We start from the raw sequence: 21610 nt of genomic DNA on the forward strand, positions 1-21610 counted from the left end.
CAAGTAAAAATACTAGATCAATTTTGCCTCCCTTCTTGGGAACACACCTTTGTTAAAGGGACACTATAGTCACCTGAACAACTTTAGCTTGATGAAGCAGTTTTGGTGTATAGAACATGCCCCTGCAGCCTCACTGCTCAATCCTCTGCCATTTAGGAGTTAAATCCCTTTGTTTCTGAACCCTAGTCACACCTCCCTGCATGTGACTTGCACAGCCTTCCTTAAACACTTCCCTATTTAGGCTTTCTTTATTGCAAGTTCTGTTTAATTAAGATTTTCTTATCCCCTGCTACGTTAATAGCTTGCTAGACCCTGCAAGAGCCTCCTGTATGTGATTAAAGTTCAATTTAGAGATTGAGATACAATTATTTAAGGTAAATAACATCTGTTTGAAAGTGAAACCAGTTTTTATTTTTTCATGCAGGCTCTGCCAATCATAGCCAGGGGAGGTGTGGCTAGGGCTGCATAAACAGAAACAAAGTGATTTAACTCCTAAATGACAGTGAATTGAGCAGTGAAATTGCAGGGGAATGATCTATACACTAAAACTGCTTTATTTAGCTAAAGTAATTTAGGTGACTATAGTGTTCCTTTAATGTTACAAGGCAACCCACTACTCCATAAACTACAGAATGCACACTATAACCACTATGAGTAAAATAAATGCAATTTATTATGTACATAAATAGTACCACATAGAAATAGAACAAAAAAATAGTAAACAAAATGACAGTAGTAAGGGCAAATACAATAGCCCATGTCCAGTATTCGTCGGTGTGGTGGCTCTTGATGCACTGACTCCAGCCTCAGTCCACTCCTTGTAAAAGTCCCCAACACATTTGAATGGCCTTTTCCTGACAATCCTCTCCAGGCTGCGGTCATCCCTGCTGCTTGTGCACCTTTTTCTTCCACACTTTTTCCTTCCACATAACTTTCTATTAATGTGCTTTGATACAGCACTTTGGGAACATCCAACTTCCTTCGCAATTACCTTTTGAGGCTTTCCCTCCTTATGAGGGTGTCAATGATGGTTTTCTGCACAACTGTCAGGTCAGCAGTTTTCCCCATGATTGTGATTCCTACTGAACCAGACTGAGAGACCATTTAAAGGCTCAGAAACCCTTTGCAGGTGTTATGGCTTACTAAGTTGATTAGAGTGGGACACTGTGAGACAAGAACATTGCACCTTTTCACAATATTCTCATTTACTGAGATTGTGGATTTGGGGTTTTCATGAGTTGTAAACCATAATCATCGCACTTATGACAAATCACTTGAACTATCTTGCTTTGCATCTAATGCTTCTATCTCATATATTAGTTTCCCCTTTTACGTTACTGAAATAAATTAAACTTTTGCATGATATTCTAATTTTTCGAGTATTACCTGTATATCTGTTAAATGCAGCTGATTTCCATTGTCTTAGTCTTTTAATTATGTGTACCATGACGTTTTTACTAGATGCTGCTATAGCTGCACCATGTGAGTGGGTTGCCTTGTTTACAAATAAGAAGCACATGGAGAGACAAAACACATCAAAAAGCTAGGTGCAAACCATATAAACACTCCTTCAAGTGTTCAAAGTATCCAAACATCCATAAACTACAGAATGCACACTATAACCACTATGAGTAAAAAAAATGCAATTTATTATGTACATAAATAGTACCACATAGAAATAATACAAAAATGAGTAAACAAAATGACAGTAGCAAGGGTAAATACAATAGCAAATAGTACAATACTAACAAAGCTCCACACAGCCCTAGGACAAAAACACGAGCCACCAAACCCCAAACGTACCGGAAACCAACCGCTGCCTTTATCAAGGGTAACTGTATCCCATTCCCAATGTGTCTGTTTATAAATCCCTCCTTGCAGCGGATGGCCATCAGCATAAAGTTGTCACCACCTCCGGAAGTGACATCATCACTTCAAGTGCTGGCACAATGCTTAAATAACAAAACAAGTGCTGGAGTATACCAAATAATCCATAGGGCAATAAATTCTACTGGCAGAGAAACCATTCCCAACCTCATAATAATAAATGCATAAGAGATCCATAGTAAATCACCATACCAAAATAAAGCGTCCATAGCCGCCATATTACTTATTGGCATGTGGATGCATCCGCCAGACTGTCCCACAGGTACGATGTCCACCCCCAAACGTGATCACATATCACACGAGCGTCTGCAACAAATGCAGCGCGTGCGCAAGAAGATCCAAACCAAATACCAACGCGCATGCGTTCAAAGCAAGTGCGCTCGTGCGCACAATGCTCACTTCCTCGCACACGCGCGCAGTACTGTAATGTGCCAAAGCCTGGCATGCGCATGCGCAGAGTAACAAACAGCCGAACCAGCCGTCGCTACAAAAAGGCACTACACCAGTGGGGAAACTAAACCACTACGAAAAAAATGAATAAAGCAGCCACTATGTAATAATAACTAGTAACCACCCACACTATGAATCCTAGCACAACTAAATTAAATATAACACCTCATGCAAGTATACTAAGCCAATAGCATGCATATATATATGCTCAAGATGACTGACACCCATCATCTATTACCCTATAAAAATAAATAAATGCACCCTGCAAATAAAAAGTGATGTGCATCCCTAAATAAAACCATGTTCCACATATAAACTAAACACAAAAGAAAACACCAAGTGATGTATAAAGAAATCAATTTATTAAAGACCACGTGTGATAGATAAATCACTGACAATGCCACCCATGTAAACTGATAAAACATTCAGTGGTACTTCATATAATACCTACTAATCATAAGGCCGAAACATTGGGGGTTTGGTGGCTTGTGTTTCTGTCCTAGGGCTGTGTGGAGCTTTGTTGGTATTGTACTATTTACTATTGTATTTGCCCTTGCTACTGTTATTTTGTTTACTCATTTTTGTATTATTTCTATGTGGTACTATTTATGTACATAATAAATTGCATTTTTTACTCATAGTGGTTATAGTGTGCATTCTGTAGTTTATGGATGTTTGGATACTTTGAAGACTTGAGGGAGTGTTTATATGGTTTGCACCTAGATTTTTGATGTGTTTTGTCTCTCCATGTGCTTCTTTTTTGTAAACAAGGCAACCCTATAGCAGCATCTAGTAAAAACGTTACGGTACACATAATTAAAAGACTAGGACAATGGAAATCAGCTGCATTTAACAGATATACAGGTGATACTCGAAAAATTAGAATATCATGCAAAAGTTTTATTTATTTCAGTAACGTAAAAGGGGAAACTAATATATGAGATAGACGCATTACATGCAAAGCAAGATAGTTCAAGCCGTGATTTGTCATAAGTGCAATGATTATGGCTTACAGCTCATGAAAACCCCCAAATCCACAATCTCAGTAAATTAGAATATTGTGAAAAGGTGCAATATTCTAGGCTCACAGTGTCCCACTCTAATCAACTTAGTAAGCCATAATACCTGCAAAGGGTTTCTGAGCCTTTAAATGGTCTCTCGGTCTGGTTCAGTAGGAATCACAATCATGGGGAAAACTGCTGACCTGACAGTTGTGCAGAAAACCATCATTGACACCCTCCATAAGGAGGGAAAGCCTCAAAAGGTAATTGGGAAGGCAGTTGGATGTTCCCAAAGTGCTGTATCAAAGCACATTAATAGAAAGTTATGTGGAAGGAAAAAGTGTGGAAGAAAAAGGTGCACAAGCAGCAGGGATGACCGCAGCCTGGAGAGGATTGTCAGGAAAAGGACATTCAAATGTGTTGGGGACTTTTACAAGGAGTGGACTGAGGCTTGAGTCAGTGCATCAAGAGCCACCACACACAGACGGATCCTAGATATGGGCTTCAGATGTCGTATTCCTATTGTCAAGCCGCTCCTGAACAACAAACAACCTCAGAAGTGTCTTACCTGGGCCAAAGAAAAACAGACCTGGTCTGTTGCTCAGTGGTCCAAAGTCCTCTTTTCTGATGAGAGAAACTTTTGCATCTCATTTGGAAACCAAGGACCCAGAGTCTGGAGGAAGAATGGAGAGACACACACTGCAAGATGCTTGAAGTCCAGTGTGAAGTTTCCACATTCTGTGTTGATTTTGGGAGCCATGTCATCTGCTGGTGTTGGTCCACTGTGCTTCATTATGTCCAGGGTCAATGCAGCCGTCTCCATTTTGGAGCACTTCATGCTTCCTTCCACAGACGAGCTTAATGGGAATGCTGACTTCATTTTCCAGCAGGACTTGACACCTGCCCACACTGCCAAAAGCACCAAAGCCTGGTTCAATGACCGTGAGATTACTGTGCTTGATTGACCAGCAAACTCACCTGACCTGAACCCCATAGAGAATCTATGGGGCATTGCCAAGAGAAATATGAGAGACATGAGACCGAACAATGCAGAAGAGCTGAAGGCCGCTATTGAAGCATCCTGGTCTTCCATAACACCTCAGCAGTGCCACAGACTGATAGCTTCCATGCCACGCCGCATTGAGGCAGTAATTGCTGCAAAAGGGGCCCAAACCAAGTACTGCTTATACTTTGCAGAGGTCCAATATTGTTCTATGTACACTCCTTGTTTTATTGATTGCATGCAATATTCCAATTTACTGAGATTGTGGATTTGGGGTTTTCATGAGCTGTAAGCCATAATTATCGCACTTACGACAAATCACGGCTTGAACTAACTTGCTTTGCATGTAATGCGTCTATCTCATATATTAGTTTCTCCTTTTACGTTGCATTACTGAAATAAATGAACTTTTGCACGATATTCTAATATTTAGAGTATCTCCTGTATCCCTCAACCAGAGAGGGACCTAAGACAAGCATTTAAGGAATTGAATATGTAATGTTATATGTATTAAAGTGTTGCACTGTTAAATCTTTTTGCCCTCTGTATTTGCAGGCATACCCGAATGTCGGTTTCAGCACACCACAATCGACTTTCATCCCATACAACTAACACTCCTTCTCTGCTTCCCTGACCACAAATATATATTCAAAAAAGCATGAAAAAAAAACTAAAAAAAAAACTTGCACTCAAGCCATATTAAAATAATTTTGCTGGGTGCTAGACAAATGACCTTTCAATATACACATCCAAAAGATTATCTGTACTCACAGACTTCAAACAGATGTTTCTCTTTATTTCTCCATAGTAAAGTTAAAACTGCATAGTCGACATTTCAGTTCTGGTTCAGAAATTTCCTTTAATTTTTGTCCTGTGGAAAGTTCTGAATCGGCACTGAAACGTTGACTATGCTGTTTTAACTTTACTATGGAGAAAAAGAGGGAGAAATATATCGGAGGTCTGTGAGTGCAGATAATGTTTTGGATGTCATGTATACAGGGATGTCATATATACAGTTGAATCAATGAAATCATTAACAGATTATATGGGTACACGTACACACTGACACACAACAAAGTGGCAATTACATTTCAGGCATTTAAATAGTGTGGAAGTTGGAAAGAATAATGAAGACAGATACAATAATAATTTTTATTTCTGTTCTGAATTTAATTGATTCAACTATATATATATATATATATATATATATATATATATATATATATATATATATATATACTTTTTGGGCCACCTTGTATATACGTACCACACATATATATGGAATATATATACGCACATACACACACACACTTCACATTTGCTCAGTTATATTTATAGATGCAAAAGAAGATTAACAGATCTCACAAATGAAAACATTCTATTTAAAATGTACATGAGACTGTAGCAGATCAAAATTCAATTAATGACATTCTGTTAATGCACAAATTGGTCTGTCTGTCTCCAGATTGTAGACTATTGCCACGGCTCTGCCTACAGCAAATCTCTACATTGCAGTAACTATCTGAAACAGGCAAATGTGAAATTTTCCCATTTGGTCACTGCAAGTAAACCCTGATTGATTTTTTTTTCTATGCATTTGTTGAATGCAATTTGGCCAGAAAACTGTTTTTATTATCATTTTAGGGATGACTTGGCATGACTCACTCATACCTCTTCCCAGTGATGTGTAATGCAGTCATGCGTACTGCATAAATATGAAATTTCCATTCTGCCTGAGTTGTAGTGTCTATGGAAAAAGCTTTTCCTGAACTTTCACATACATATTGATAAACACTTTCAATAAATAACATTTGAGCCGTTTATCTAATCGACATTTCTCTGCGTTTTTCTTTTTTTATAAAATGCCACAAATTACTAACTTACAGAAATAGCCAACTTAAAATAAAAACAACTTTCCATTACTTTAATAAGCTTTCTAAAAATGTAAATGCATGTGTATAAAATAATAAAAAATAAATATAAAAAAATAAAAATAAAACATTTATATATTTAGTTATTATTATTATTATTTTTCTTATTATTTATTGTCTACTCTACACATTCTGATGCCATGTGTCACTCTGGCCACTCTGGCCACTCTGACAAACACTGCTCTACTACTTATACTATGAAACAGGAGAATGTATTCATGGTTTATTTATTCCCAAGACAGTTTTATACTTTTTTTGTTGATATCTTAGTATTTGACTCCATTTATTGTATATTTTTTTCTTATCTTTGATACCCATGACCTTGATGTGCTCTCTTGTTTTATTGATCTTTTTAGGCTAATTTACTTGTTCTATGTGCCCTACATTAAAGTTAATCTGTCATGACCTCTCTCCCTTAAAAGCAACTAAACAGGACAGCCAGAAGAAAAAAGAAAATAGTGTAGGTTAATAGTGCATATATGTGCAATAAAGTACCCAGTGCTAAAGTGATGAATCTAGGGCCGGCGCAACCTGTAAGGCCGACTAGGCAGCCACCTAGGGCGCTACTTGGGAAGGGGCGCCACCAGGAGCACCGGCCCCCCTCATGCTGCAGCCACCAGAGCGCTCTGTAGAGAGCCTCAGGCGGCTGCAGCTTTGCCCGGGCTGGTGCGTCCATGAGGGCACATCGCCCGGGCGCAGCCAGAGGAGAGGGGCTGACAGGAGGGAAACGCTCAGCGCTCAGCGCTCCCTCCTGTCACTCCCTCACTGTAGCGTGGCCGAGCCCTGTATGGTCCACGGGTACAGGGAGCATCTGTCTCCTGTACCCGACCGGACTAACAGGAAGTGCACACCGAGTGTGCACTTCCTTTTAGTCCGGCCGGGTACAGGAAACAAAAGCTCCCTGTACCTGCAGATCATACAGGGCTCGGCCACGCTACAATAGAGGTAGGGGAGGGTGGGGGGCATAAATGGAAAGGGGGGCATAAATGGAAAGGGAGGGGGGGACTAAATGGAAAGGGAGGGGGGGTGTAAATGGAAAGGGAGGGGGGAGTAATAAATTGACAGGGAGGGAGGGGGAATAAATGGACAGGGTGGGTAATAAATGGACGGGGGGGTAATAAATGGACAGGGAGGGGGGATAAATTGACAGGCAGGGTGGGGGGATAAATTGACAGGGAGGGTGGGGGGAATAAATTGAAAGGGGGGAATAAATTGAAAGGGAGGGGAAAGAAATTGACAGGGTGGGGGGGAAGAAATTGACAGGGAGGGGAATTGACAGGGTTGGGAGGGGAGAAGAGAGTGACAACGGGAGAGACGAGAGTGACAAGGGAGGGGGGAGAAGAGAGTGACAAGGGAGGGGGGAGAAGAGAGTGACAAGGGGGAGAGAAGAGAAGGACAAGGGAGGGAGAGGGGAAGAAGAGAGTGACAAGGGAGGGGGTAGAGATTGACATCCATCACACACACACAATGCACCCCTTACACACAAAGACAATGCACCCCTTGCACACAGAAAAACACAATGCATGACACACACATACACACACACACACACACACACACAAGCAATGCAACCCTTACACACACTCAATGCACCCCTTACAGACGCACACACTGCATCCCGTACATACACAGAAACACACCTTGCAACCCTTACACATACAAATACAGATTCACACAATGCATTCCTTACACACATCAGGACATCCCCTACTCCACCTCCTGTGAACAAACTCATGGTGGAACATGAAGGTGGGCCCTGGACCCAGACCTTGAGCTGTGTAAAGGGCGTTAAAAAAATGGAGCTGCTTCCCGTTCTCCCAGAACATTGATTTTTGTGACCAAAGTTACAAACAGCCTCCAGAGAACCTGTTCTACACCAGACCAGTGGAGCCAGACTGCAGCTAGAGCCCATCATCATCCTCATCTGGTTGTAAGTAGGCAATCTAGTATATTATTCGTGGCACTAATCTCTAATTTACCTCACATTAAAGAAACACTATAGTCCCCAGAACCACTTCAGCTTAATGTAGTGGTTCTGGTGTCTATAGCCTGTCCCTGCAGGCCTTTTAATGTAAACACGGCGGCACTGCAGCACTTGCTTTAGTTAACATGGCAGATCATATGCCTCTGCAGCCTCACTGCTCAATCATCTACAATTTAGGAGTTAAATCCCTTTGTTTATGAACCTTAGTCACACCTCCCTGCATGTGACTTGCACAGCCTTCCATAAACACTTCCTGTAAAGAGAGCCCTATTTAGGCTTTCTTTATTTCAAGTTCTGTTTAGTTAAGATTTTCTTATCCCCTGCTATGTTAATAGCTTGCTAGACCCTGCAAGAGCCTCCTGTATGTGATTAAAGTTCAATGTAGAGATTGAGATACAATTATTTAAGGTAAATAACATCTGTTTGAAAGTGAAACCAGTTTTTTTTTTCATGCAGGCTCTGTCAATCATAGCAAGGGGAGGTGTGGCTAGGGCTGCATAAACAGAAACAAAGTGATTTAACTCCTAAATGGCAGTGAATTGAGCAGTGAAATTGCAGGGGAATGATCTCTACACTAAAACTGCTTTATTTAGCTAAAGTAATTTAGGTGACTATAGTGTTCCTTTAATCTTATTTTTGAGATAATAGCGCTACTGTAAAGTCCCCTCTTGATAGGTGGCCTAATTATATGCAATTTAGGGAATCAGGGCCGGTGCAAGGATTTCTGTCTACACAGGCGAAGACACATTTTGCTGCCCCCAAAATGTATCTTCACCTGTCTGTCTAATATTCCCACTTTTGCCCTTCTTACCCATTTTTTTGCCCCTTTTGTGCATTTTACTACCTTTTTCTCTTGTTTTCCCTTTTTGTATATTGTATCCCCTGTCTGGCATTCTTTTTTATGTGTTTTGTGTCTTCTTCCCACTTTTCTTTACCCCCTTGCATCACACACTCACTCGCTCATACACATACACATGCACACACTGACTGTTACACACATACTGCTTACACACACACACACACACACACACACACACACTGCTTATACACACACACAGTCTCTTACACACTTGCACTGCTTATACACACTCACTGGCTCTAACAGACACACACACACACACACTGACCATTACACACATACTGCTTACACACACACACACACACACACACACACTGCGTATACACACACACAGTCTCTTACACACTTGCACTGCTTATACACACTCACTGGCTCTAACAGACACACACACACACACTGACCATTACACACAGACTGCTTACACACACACACACACACACTGCATATACACACTCACTGGCTCTAACAGACACACACAAACAGTCTCTTACACATACTGCTAATGCACACTCACTGGCTGTAACACACAGTCTCTCTTACACACGCACAGCTTATAGACACACATACTAACTCTTATACACACAGACACACACACTAACTCTTACACAGACACACACACTGGCTCTAACACACACAAACACACACTAACTCTTACATGCACACACTGGCTCTAAAATACACACACTGGCTCTAACACACACAGACACATACTAACTCTTACACAGACACACACACTGGCTCTAACACACACACACACACTAATTCTTACACAGACACACACACTGGCTCTAACACACACACACTAACTCTTACACAGACACACACACTGGCTCTAACACACACACACACTCTAACTCTTACACACACACACTAACTCTTACACACACACACTTACTGTTTCTTATAGTTGCGTATAGGTCCCGCTGCACTGTTGTAGCTTCCCTCCTCTCTTCACAGCAGTTGGCCGCCGGGATATGATGTCACATATCCCAGCAGCCTGTAGCTTAGGAAGATATTCGCCGCGGTCGCTCCTCATTGTTCCGCCCCCTTTCCTCAGTGGCTGCACGTTTCCTGGGCAGATTGCTGCAGAAATTGACCGGCGGGAGCGCAGTTCTCTGTGCTCCCGCCGGTCACTCGGACATTTTTGCGCCCCTCGGGTCCGTGCGCCCTAAGGCGGCCGCTTGTGCCGCCTTATGGTAGCGCCGGCCCTGTATATAATCCATTATATATATTCACATATGGTAACTTCTGCCAGATACAATACCCTTCATGTGCCATGCATATTTTGGCATATCGTTTGCAAAAGTAGACAATTCAGGGTATTCAAAATAGAGAATGTCCAGTCTTTTTTAGCAGCCACTTAGTCACAATCTCTGGCCAAAGTTAGTGTTCATGTTTTATTTGTTTTGCATTTTTCACACAAAAACTGCAATTTCACTGATGATATCATCATCATTACAAGTTTTACTGTTTTAAAACACTCATTATTTGTGTAAATCAGTGCCTTCCATGAACAGATTTTATGCTGTTTTGAAAAGTTACATGGTCGTAGAATTTATACATACAAGTTGAGTCAAAGCTGGTAAACCTACATCCTGGGAACAGTCAAAAAGAGAAAAGAGCCTGAATACCTCTTGCACCTGGGATGTTTTCAGGGAGGCAACTTACCTAGCGTAGTCTGGGCTGTGATGTCACTGCCAGAAGCACATGGCTTAAGAAAACCATACAATGTATTAATCCTGCACACTGCACCTAGTTATACATCTAAAGCATTAACCTTATTATGATTTATTTATGGTATAAATCATTATTTAAATCACTACAGTTAGGGAATTAGAATAGCATATAAACTTCAATATCAAACTAGCAGATGGGGGAAGGGGGATCATTGTTTTTATGGATGGACAATATTATTTAAAAGGGTTAACAATATTTTAGAGGATCAGGGGACTGATACAGTAATGGACAAATAACCTGCAGTGGCAGAAGACTAGGGATCCTAAACAAACATCAGTGTGTGTATTTACATATAATGTACACGTGAATTCCTGTTTTCTACTTCTTGCCAAGGATCCACATAAGCCCTAAAAAAAAAACAAAAAAACTGCCTGATTATTTCTGGAATAGACTCATTTTCATCATGAGTCTCATAATACATAGATGTGCTATTGTACATTTTGTACAGAAATGTCTGTCCCACCTTAAGTGGACTGCAAATATTAGATTAAATAGAATGGTAGGAGAATGAAAGATGTCTCTCTATATTCAATAACTCATCATGACAAAGGTATTGTGGTGGAATCTCGGTGAAAATAAATTTAGTAGGCCGAGATTACCACGTGGCATGTGTACGTGCATATACTGGTGTATCGGTCGGTTGGTTGCACGTGGCAAAGATACAATCAGTAGTGTACGGAGCATGTGCTAGAATACAGGATGTAGTATTCCCCTCCTCCATTGTGCTGGGCAAGCCATGTGGTCAAACAGGAAGTTAGTTCTTGTTCGATTGATTGGGTAAGAGTATGTGTGGGTGGAGCTTATTATGGGAGGAGTTACATGCCTATATAAGGAGCCTACACTATTGTCCGGGGCTCAGAACTTGTTGTATTTTGGTGACACTAGTCCCTCTGAGTCCCGTTCGGTAAATCGAATAAAGAATCTCTTCCTTCCTGAAGAAACCTGTGTCCATCTCTCTGTGCTTGGCTTCCGTCAGTTTCTCCGGTATCATTTGGTGCATTGGCCGGGAAGCTCATCGTTCAACGGTAGCTGAGAAGCAGAGGCGTGAGACGGTCTATCTTTGCCCACGTTCTCTATGGCTGCACCCCTGAACTTCTGCGTGGACCTCCCTTCGTCTCGGCGCCACTGGTCTGTTGTCCAGGAGATCATCGGCCTCTACGTAGTAAGTGCTGGGGTGTCCCCGTCGATGAGTGTGAACTCAGGTTCAGGAACGAGGAGGTAAGACGACTGCTGTTTTAGATGGCGGACCCACTAGGGGTATTGGATACCAATTGTGCGGTAGGCCCATAAGGGGTTATTTGGAATCTGCCCCCTCCAGTGGAGGGAAGGAGCGAAGGCGCACCGCTCAATTAAACGCCCTGTAGTCAGCCCGTTTAATTTTGGTTTGGAGTCAGGCGGGGTTCTGGTGTAAATAGCCCTAGCCGGACACCGGTGTCTTGTCTAGACTAGCGTTCTAGGGTGTATATTTCGTTCGCTAGGTCGGAGGGACCGGGAGACTAAGCGGCGCCTGTGTAAATTCGGTTCGCTAGATCTCAACCTATCTTGGCTAAGTGGGAAGGCGTGTAAATTTGGAACCCACTAGACTATTGATAGAGTATATAGACTAAGAGGGTACTGTTGTAAATTCCGCCCTCTAGTTCACTATATGTGGGGCTTGGGCAGTGTGGCTAACCAAAACGTATGTAGATAGTTTTAGGTACTGGCCAATAGATTAGTTGGGAATTGTAAATGTGCTAAAGATTGTTGTAGTGGCGTGTATATCTTGCTAGATAGCGTGAGCTCTGCCGTCTAGCGAGAGTGTGAATAGTGTGTAACTGTATTATAGCGCACGGTACCATAACCATGTATAAATACTGACACTGTAAATAAGTACTAATAATTGTCGTCTATGTTGTATGTTTAACACCATAACCACTACTAATTGAACTGTGACTTTAAATTGTACTCTAACCAATGCTAACCGTACTATAACTACTGTTTGTAAAGACGATGTTACTGGGGTATGTTATAGACGGGTAATTCAGATATAGGGAATTATAGCATGGGTGACCGTATAGTTTCGCCAAAGGGCACAGTATTAGTTATTTAGTGTGACTGTTGGAAGTGTGTTTGTTTAGTTTCTGTTGGAGACGACGCTTCATTGTTGGTATGGGTGCGTCAGATTCAACGGTGATGGATCCCTTAGGATGTATGTTGAAGAAATTTAAAAAGGGTTACACTGTATATGATTTTGGGGTAAAGATGTCTCCAACACGCCTGACTACTTTATGTAGAAGGGAATGGCCCACTTTGGTTGCTGCATGGCCACCACGTGGCAGTTTGGACCCTAATCTGGTACAGCGTGTACACGTGGCTGTATCAGGTAGGCCTGAACTTTACGGCCAGTTTCCATATATTGACTGTTGACTCGCCAAAATGGATCCGGGTATGCCACGAGGAACAATGTCGCCTCATGGTGGCCAGAACTCGCCTATCCACTAAGGCCGTAATTACGCCCATTTTGGACACGCCTCCTGAGTCCGAGATTCCCATGCCGCCCCCTTACTCCTCCTCCACCGGAAGAGGAAGAGGAGGTGCTGTTGGTAACGCTACTCCCCTTGCCCCGTTGTCCCCACCTACCCCCTCCTCTAGCCCTCTTGTTTTAAACCCTCCCCTTTCAGTACCTACCTCTGTTAACTCCACCTACCCAGATTTTGCGCCATTTCTAGTTCCTGGTCAGGCTCCTCCTAGCCCGGCCCGGAATATTTTACTTGCTGACCTCCCCCTCAGTAAAGCGTCCCCATCCCCTTGTCTTACTACCCCTCGACCGGAACCCCTAACTGACGTTCCTAAACGAAGCCCCATACTAACCCGACAATTGACCGGTACCCTCCAACCCCGACATTATCAAATGCCTCTTCGACTGACACCTGGCCCGACACACATTAACGGTGACAGCCAGATACAATACGCTGATCCAGTATTTGTTTATGTTCCCTTCACAACTACTGATCTATTTAATTGGAAGACCCATAACTCCTCATACACCGAAAAGCCTCAAGCCATGACGGATTTGTTTACCTCCATAGTCCAGACACATAATCCCACTTGACCTGATTGCCAGCAACTGCTTATGACATTGTTTAATAACGAGGAAAGGACAAGGATAAACCAAGTGGCAATTAAAGTGCCGGAAGAAGTGGCCCGTACACAGCAACCCGGCAGCATGGGCCGCAGCACATTATCCAAACACTGATCCGGAATGGAATATCAATGGCGCAGATATGGCCCATTTAAAAGCATACAGGGACGCTATTATTGCTGGCATGAAAGCCGGAGGGAAGAAGGCGATTAATATGTCTAAGACGGCTGAGGTATTACAGAAATGTGATGAATCACCCAGTGTCTTTTATGACCGATTATTGGAGGCATACCGTTTGTATACCCCCTTTAATCCAGAGGCTCCTGAGAATTCCCGGATGGTTAACTCTGCCTTTGTCAGCCAAGCCTACGGAGATATAAAGCGCAAGCTACAAAAGTTAGAAGGGTTTGTAGGGATGTCCATAACCCAACTAATGGAGGTAGCAATCAAGGTATACATGAATAGGGAAACCGAGACAAAGAAGGAGGAAGAGCGTAAGATGCGTAGAAAAGCAGATATGCTAGCAGTAGCTATCGCAGGCGTAGATAGAAGGGAAAAGGAAGTGTATAGGGGAACGGATAAAGGCGAGAGTAAATGGAATAGGGAACCCTTGAGTAGGAATCAATGCGCGTACTGTAGGGAAGAAGGGCATTGGAGAAGTGAGTGTCCACAAAGGGAACGGTATGAGAGAGACAGACCTAGGGCAGGATATAGTAATTATAGAGGCAGAGCGAGAGGTAGAGGAGGTCCTGGAGGGAATAGTGGTAACAATAGAGGAAGTGTTAGTGGAGATAGGTACTACCCAGCAGCGCAGAGACCCCACGATAGAGAAGATAGGGACTTTGTGGGGTTGGCTGACACAGTCATGGAGGACTATTGATACCGACCGGGCTCCATCCCCCTTGGCCGAGCGGAGCCTATGGTCGATGTAGCAATAGGGGGAAAAAGGAGTGCTTTCATGATTGATACTGGTGCTGAACATTCGGTGGTGACTGACCTAGTTGCTCCTCCATCTGGAAGAACTATCACCGTAATAGGAGCAACTGGAAGGAGTGCTGCTAAACCGGTTATTAAAAGCCGACTCTGTACATTGGGAGGCCACGTAGTGAAACATCAATTCCTTTATATGCCTGAATGTCCAGTCCAACTGCTAGGACGTGATTTGTTGTCAAAATTACAAGCACAGATAACGTTTCTACCTAATGGAACAACATCTTTAAAGTTCAATGGACCTTCAGGTATAATGACAATATCTGTACCAAAGGAAAAAGAGTGGCGACTTTATACAGTGTTGACTAGCCAAAACCCTAAGAGTGATGAATCCTTGTTCAATATACCAGGAGTGTGGGCAGAGAACAACCCACCAGGACTTGCTCACAATATTCCACCAATTCGAATTGAACTGAAACTTGGGGTTTATCCAGTGAGGTTAAGACAATATCATATCCCACAAAAGGCCAAGAAGAACATACAATCTTATTTGGATAAGTTCATAAGGTATGGTATCCTAAAATTCTGTACTTCCCCCTGGAACACCCCATTGTTGCCTGTTCCAAAGCCCAGTACAGATGAGTATCGCCCTGTGCAGGACTTGAGAGCTGTCAATGATGCGGTCGTAAGTATACACCCAGTTGTGCCCAATCCATATAACCTGCTTGCTTTAATTCCGGGCGGGGCTACCTATTTTACTGTCCTAGATCTCAAAGATGCCTTCTTTTGCCTTCGAATTGCTGCGGAAAGCCAGTGTATCTTCGCATTCCAATGGGAAAATTCCGTAACGGGCTCGAAACGCCAGATGACTTGGACAAGACTGCCCCAAGGGTTTAAAAAGTCACGTACTTACTGGATTTCAAGTCCATCCCAGGAGAGTGTGTACTATTGCAATACGTGGATGATTTGTTGATAGCGGCAGTTACTAGAGAAATATGTCAGCAAGCAACACATGATTTACTACACATTCTCTGGAAGGCAGGATACAAGGTGTCCAGGAAGAAAGCTCAGTTGTGTCAGCCGACTGTCAAGTATCTGGGATTCCATATCTCTGAAGGTCAAAGAATAATGGGGCCAGAGAGAAAAGAAGCTGTATGCCAAATACCAATACCCAAGAATAGAAGACAAGGGCGGGAATTCTTGGGGGCAGCAGGCTTCTGTAGGATATGGATTCCCAGTTATGCGATATTGGCGAAACCTCTTTATGAGGCTATAAAAGGTACAGAGCACGATCCCTTCCTATGGACCCCTGAACAGCAAAAGGCATTTGAAGATGTGAAGAAGGCTTTGATGAGTGCCCCAGCATTAGGTCTACCTGATCACACACGCCCATTCTACTTATATGTACACGAGCAAAGAAGAATGGCTGTGGGAGTATTGACACTGTACTTGGGATCATGGCAACGACCTGTTGCATATATGTCCAAACAACTGGATGCAGTGGCCAGTGGTCTTCCACCTTGTCTAAGAGCCGTAGCTGCCGCCGCCCTGCTGGTAGCCGAAGCTGATAAACTCACTCTGGGTCAGGAACTCTATGTGCGAGTCCCGCACGCAGTACAAACGTTGCTAGACTATAAAGGCAATCATTGGTTTAGTAACAGCCGCATGACTAAGTATCAAGCTATGTTATGTGAAAACCCAAGAGTGCATCTAGAGACTGTTAACACCTTAAATCCAGCTACCCTTTTGCCACAACCTACTGAGAGTCAACATGATTGCCTGCAGGTGATGGATGAAGTATTCTCAAGTAGACCAGACCTTCGTGACTTTCCCATTCAGAACCCTGATGTCCAGTACTATACGGACGGCAGTAGTTATGTAAAAGAAGGGATTCGCTATGCAGGATATGCAGTAACAACCATAGACAAGGTGATAGAAGCTCGGCCATTGTCAAAAGGAACATCAGCACAGAAGGCAGAACTAATTGCACACGAGCGTTACAATTGGCAGAAGGTTTAAGGTTAAGGTTTAAGGTTTAAGAGTGAACATCTACACGGACTCCAAGTATGCGTTTTTAACCACTCATGCCCACGGAGCTTTGTATAAAGAAAGAGGATTATTGAACTCAGAGGGTAAAGAAATCAAGTACGCAGCTGAGATATTACAACTACTGGAAGCCGTGTGGGAACCGAAAAAAGTTGGTATTATACATTGTCGGGCGCATCTGAAAGGTGATGGTGATGTAACCAAAGGAAATCGGATGGCAGATAATGCAGCTAAGCGTGCCGCTGAATCAGGAAGACAGGAGTATGTGGAACATATAGCAGCTCTTATACCGACTCCACTGTCTCAATGGACTCCAGTTTATACAGCTCAAGAAGAAGAGTGGTTAAAGACTGAAGCTGGGAAGTACCTGGAGAATAATTGGTATCAGTTAGAAGATGGAAGAATAGTCATTCCAGCAACACTAGCTGTAGAAATTGTCCAGAACTATCATAACGGGACACATTCTGGAAGAGATAGTATGGAAGAATCTCTCAGAAAACATTTCTATATACCAAGATTGTCCAACTTGACTCAAGCCATTGTACGAAGATGTGTGATATGTGCCAAGAATAACGCAAGGCAAGGACCAGTGAAACCACCAGGAGTCCAGTATATGGGGGGACTCCCTATGTCCGATCTTCAAATAGACTATACGGTAATGCCTAAATCCGGTGGACATCGCTACCTACTAGTAGTTGTGTGTACCTACGCAGGTTGGGTAGAAGCATGTCCTACTCGTACAGAGAAAGCAGGAGAAGTTGTACGATTCCTGTTGCGAGAAATAATACCCCGATATGGACTACCATGTTCTATAGGATCGGATAATGGTCCAGCCTTTGTTCACCAGTGTCTACAACAACTGACTCATATGCTTGGTATTAAGTGGAAGCTTCATACGGCATATAGACCTCAGAGTTCTGGTAAAGTAGAAAGGATGAACAGAACTATTAAGAACCAATTGGCAAAGATGTGTCAAGAGACTCAGCTTAAGTGGAATGTTCTTTTACCCATAGCTCTGTTGCGTATTTGTAGTACACCTACCAGAAGGATGGGTCTCTCACCTTTTGAAATCATGTATGGGCGTCCACCTCCTGTACTTGGTAACTTAAGGGGGGATTTGAGTCAGTTGGGAGAAGGAATTACTCGGCAGCAGGTTGTAGAGTTGGGTAAAACTATGGAGGAGGTACAGAAATGGGTACAAGATAGATTACCTGTGAATATTTATCCCCTGTTCATAGTTATCATCCAGGAGATCAAGTATGGATAAAAGAGTGGAACAGTGTACCGTTAGGGCCTAAGTGGAGGGGTCCTTATGTTGTTCTTTTGTCTACCCCTACAGCTATAAAGGTGGCTGAAGTGACTCCGTGGATTCATCACTCCAGGGTTAAACCAGCAGCAGTAGATTCTTGGCAAGCTACACCAGATCCAGAGAATCCCTGCAAGATCCGGTTAAAGCGCACGACTCAGTCGGAGTGACGAGGAGATATCGGGATTTCAAGTGTGTTTAAAGAGATCAGCAAGTAAGTGTTTTGACGGCCATAATAAAGCCTGACCACTTACCCACGTGACATAGCCAGGGTGTCTTGAAGGGACCTCTGTGAAGGGAAGAGAGGACCTGCAGAACTCCATTCCTTGCAGCCCTTACACCTGGAAGCTGAGGTGCCATCGCACGGACGAAGAATGAGGATGAAGACGTCAAAAGAAATGCTATTGATAATGTATATATTTGTGATTTTAATTATTCAGGAAGGTAGAGGTACCGACACACCTGGCTGTGAGGTTTGCATTAAGACTACTAAAACAGGTAAACATATTTCCCAGACCCTTATTTGGCACTCACAATATGAGTGTAAAGGATATGTATCTAGGTGTAGATACTTAGGTATAGATTATAGTGTATGCCATTTAGGAGTAGGAGAACCTAAGTGCTTCAATCCAGAGTATCAACCCCCTACAATTTGGTTGACCCTCCGGAATGGAGACCCACAGGGGACCCTAATAAATAAAACAGTATTAGAAACCATACATTCTTCGGGTGTTCTGCTATTTGATGCATGTAAAGCGATATCAAGTGGTAGAAAACCGTGGAATGTATGCGGGGATCTTAAATGGGAAAGAACGTACGGGTCCAATGATAAGTATATTTGTCCCAGTAGTAAAAACAAGTATGTAAATCCAAAATGCCCAGATAGGGATTATAATTATTGTCCATATTGGTCTTGTGTGGGGTGGGCAACTTGGGGACAGACAGTAGATAGGGATATGATTGGAGGAGGTACAGAAATGGGTACAAGATAGATTGGTTGCCTACCAAACCATATTGTAAGTCCATGGAGCGTAACCCAGTCCATATACTTATTAATAATCCCGAACAATTTATAGATAGGTTCGGAAACTTATTTGGGTTCCAGATGTATGGGACGGGTTTGGATCCTGGTACAATATTATTTATAGGGATAGAGACCGATACCATAGCATCCCAAACTCATCAGGTTTTCCATTCTTTTTATGAAGAGATGAGTGTAGAAAATAATAATGCCCCCATAATGCTAAAAACCTGTTTATTGATCTAGCTGAGAGTATTGCTGGTAGTCTTTATGTGACCAACTGCTATGTGTGTGGAGGTACTAACATGGGAGACCAATGGCCCTGGGAAGCAAAGGAGGTAATGTATTCTGGCTCTGAGACAATTGAACAAATAATATCTTCTCAAGCCGATTATCAAATGAGTGTTAGAGGTAAATCTGAGTGGCGATTAAAGACCTCCATTATAGGTTATGTTTGCATAGCAAGGAAAGGAATAATGTTTAATACATCTGTAGGAGAATTGACTTGTCTAGGGCAAAAAGCTTATGATGATAATACAAAGAATACAACCTGGTGGTCGGCTTCAAATGTCTCAGAACCACCTTACCCGTTTGCAAGTTATACCAATTTAAAGGACGTGTGGTTTGATCTATCTATCACATCTATTTGGAAAGCCCCGGCAAATTTGTACTGGATCTGTGGTAAGAAAGCCTATTCGGAGTTACCACAGGACTGGGAAGGGGCATGTGTGTTAGGTATGCTCAAACCATCCTTCTTCTTGTTGCCTATTGAAACAGGAGAGACTTTGGGAGTTAAAGTATATGATGTGAAGAAAAGGGGGCCCCTAGAGATAGGTACCTGGGAAGATAATGAATGGCCTCCCCAGCGTATTATAGATTATTATGGGCCAGCTACATGGGCAGAGGATGGTACTTTTGGATATAGAACCCCAATATATATGCTCAACCGTATTATAAGGTTACAGGCAGTGGTTGAGATAATTACCAATGAGACATCGCAAGCGCTCAATCTCCTAGCGAAGCATAATACTAGGATGAGGACAGCCGTTTACCAAAATAGATTAGCTTTGGATTACCTATTGGCAGTAGAGGGAGGTGTATGTGGGAAGTTTAACTTAAGCAATTGCTGTCTTCAAATAGATGATGAAGGGCAAGCAATAGCTGAGCTTACTAGCCATATGGTTAAACTAGCGCATGTGCCTACTCAGGTATGGAAAGGGTATAATCCAAGTAGTTGGTTTGGTAATTGGTATGAGCAGTTTGGAGGACTTAAGGCATTGGTAGGGGGAGTCATGCTAATCTTAATGCTGTGTCTTCTCCTACCATGTCTTGTTCCTTTGGTAGTTAGGTCTGTGCAGGGCATTATAGAAAATATAGCAGAGAGAAAGGCTGCTGCACAGATAATGGCCATATATAGATATGAGGCTCTAAATCAGGGAGAACTAGTACAGGAAGAGGAATGTTGAGGGATTCATGTCTTTAGGGAATCGCAAAGTCTGGTCTGGTTCATGGCAACCTGAGGTATATGCAAACTACGGTTAAGTGATGCCTCTGGAATTGTGAAAATATCAGAAGCATCAAAGGGGGGAATGTGGTGGAATCTCTGTGAAAATAAATTTAGTAGGCCGAGATTACCACGTGGCATGTGTACGTGCATATACTGGTGTATCGGTCGGTTGGTTGCACTTGGCAAAGATACAATCAGTAGTGTACGGAGCATGTGCGAGAATACAGGATGTAGTATTCCCCTCCTCCATTGTGCTGGGCAAGCCATGTGGTCAAACAGGAAGTTAGTTCTTGTTCGATTGATTGGGTAAGAGTATGTGTGGGTGGAGCTTATTATGGGAGGAGTTACATGCCTATATAAGGAGCCTACACTATTGTCCGGGGCTCAGAACTTGTTGTATTTTGGTGACACTAGTCCCTCTGAGTCCCGTTCGGTGAATCGAATAAAGAATCTCTTCCTTCCTGAAGAAACCTGTGTCCATCTCTCTGTGCTTGGCTTCCGTCAGTTTCTCCGGTATCAGTATAGTGCACTGTTTACTTACCCCTTCCGGTACTTTAACAGAAACCCAGATAAATTATATTTTATAAGGCATAAGGTTAATATTGTATAATAACTTTTGGGGTTTAATTGGTCATTTTATATCCAAGATGTGCAGTATGGTGTTGGGCAGTAGCTTTACCCCCATTTATGCTAATCTTTATCAAGCATGTTTGATAAAAGATCTATAGCAGAGCCAAAGCGTCACTTTATTTGAAGTCTATACATTATATGAATATGAATGGCTGCACCCTCTGCTCCTAGTTTGATATGTGCAATCTCTGATGGAT

Source organism: Pelobates fuscus, chromosome 12 (assembly GCF_036172605.1).
Source record: "Pelobates fuscus isolate aPelFus1 chromosome 12, aPelFus1.pri, whole genome shotgun sequence".
In the NCBI taxonomy this organism is placed as follows: Eukaryota; Metazoa; Chordata; class Amphibia; order Anura; family Pelobatidae; genus Pelobates; species Pelobates fuscus.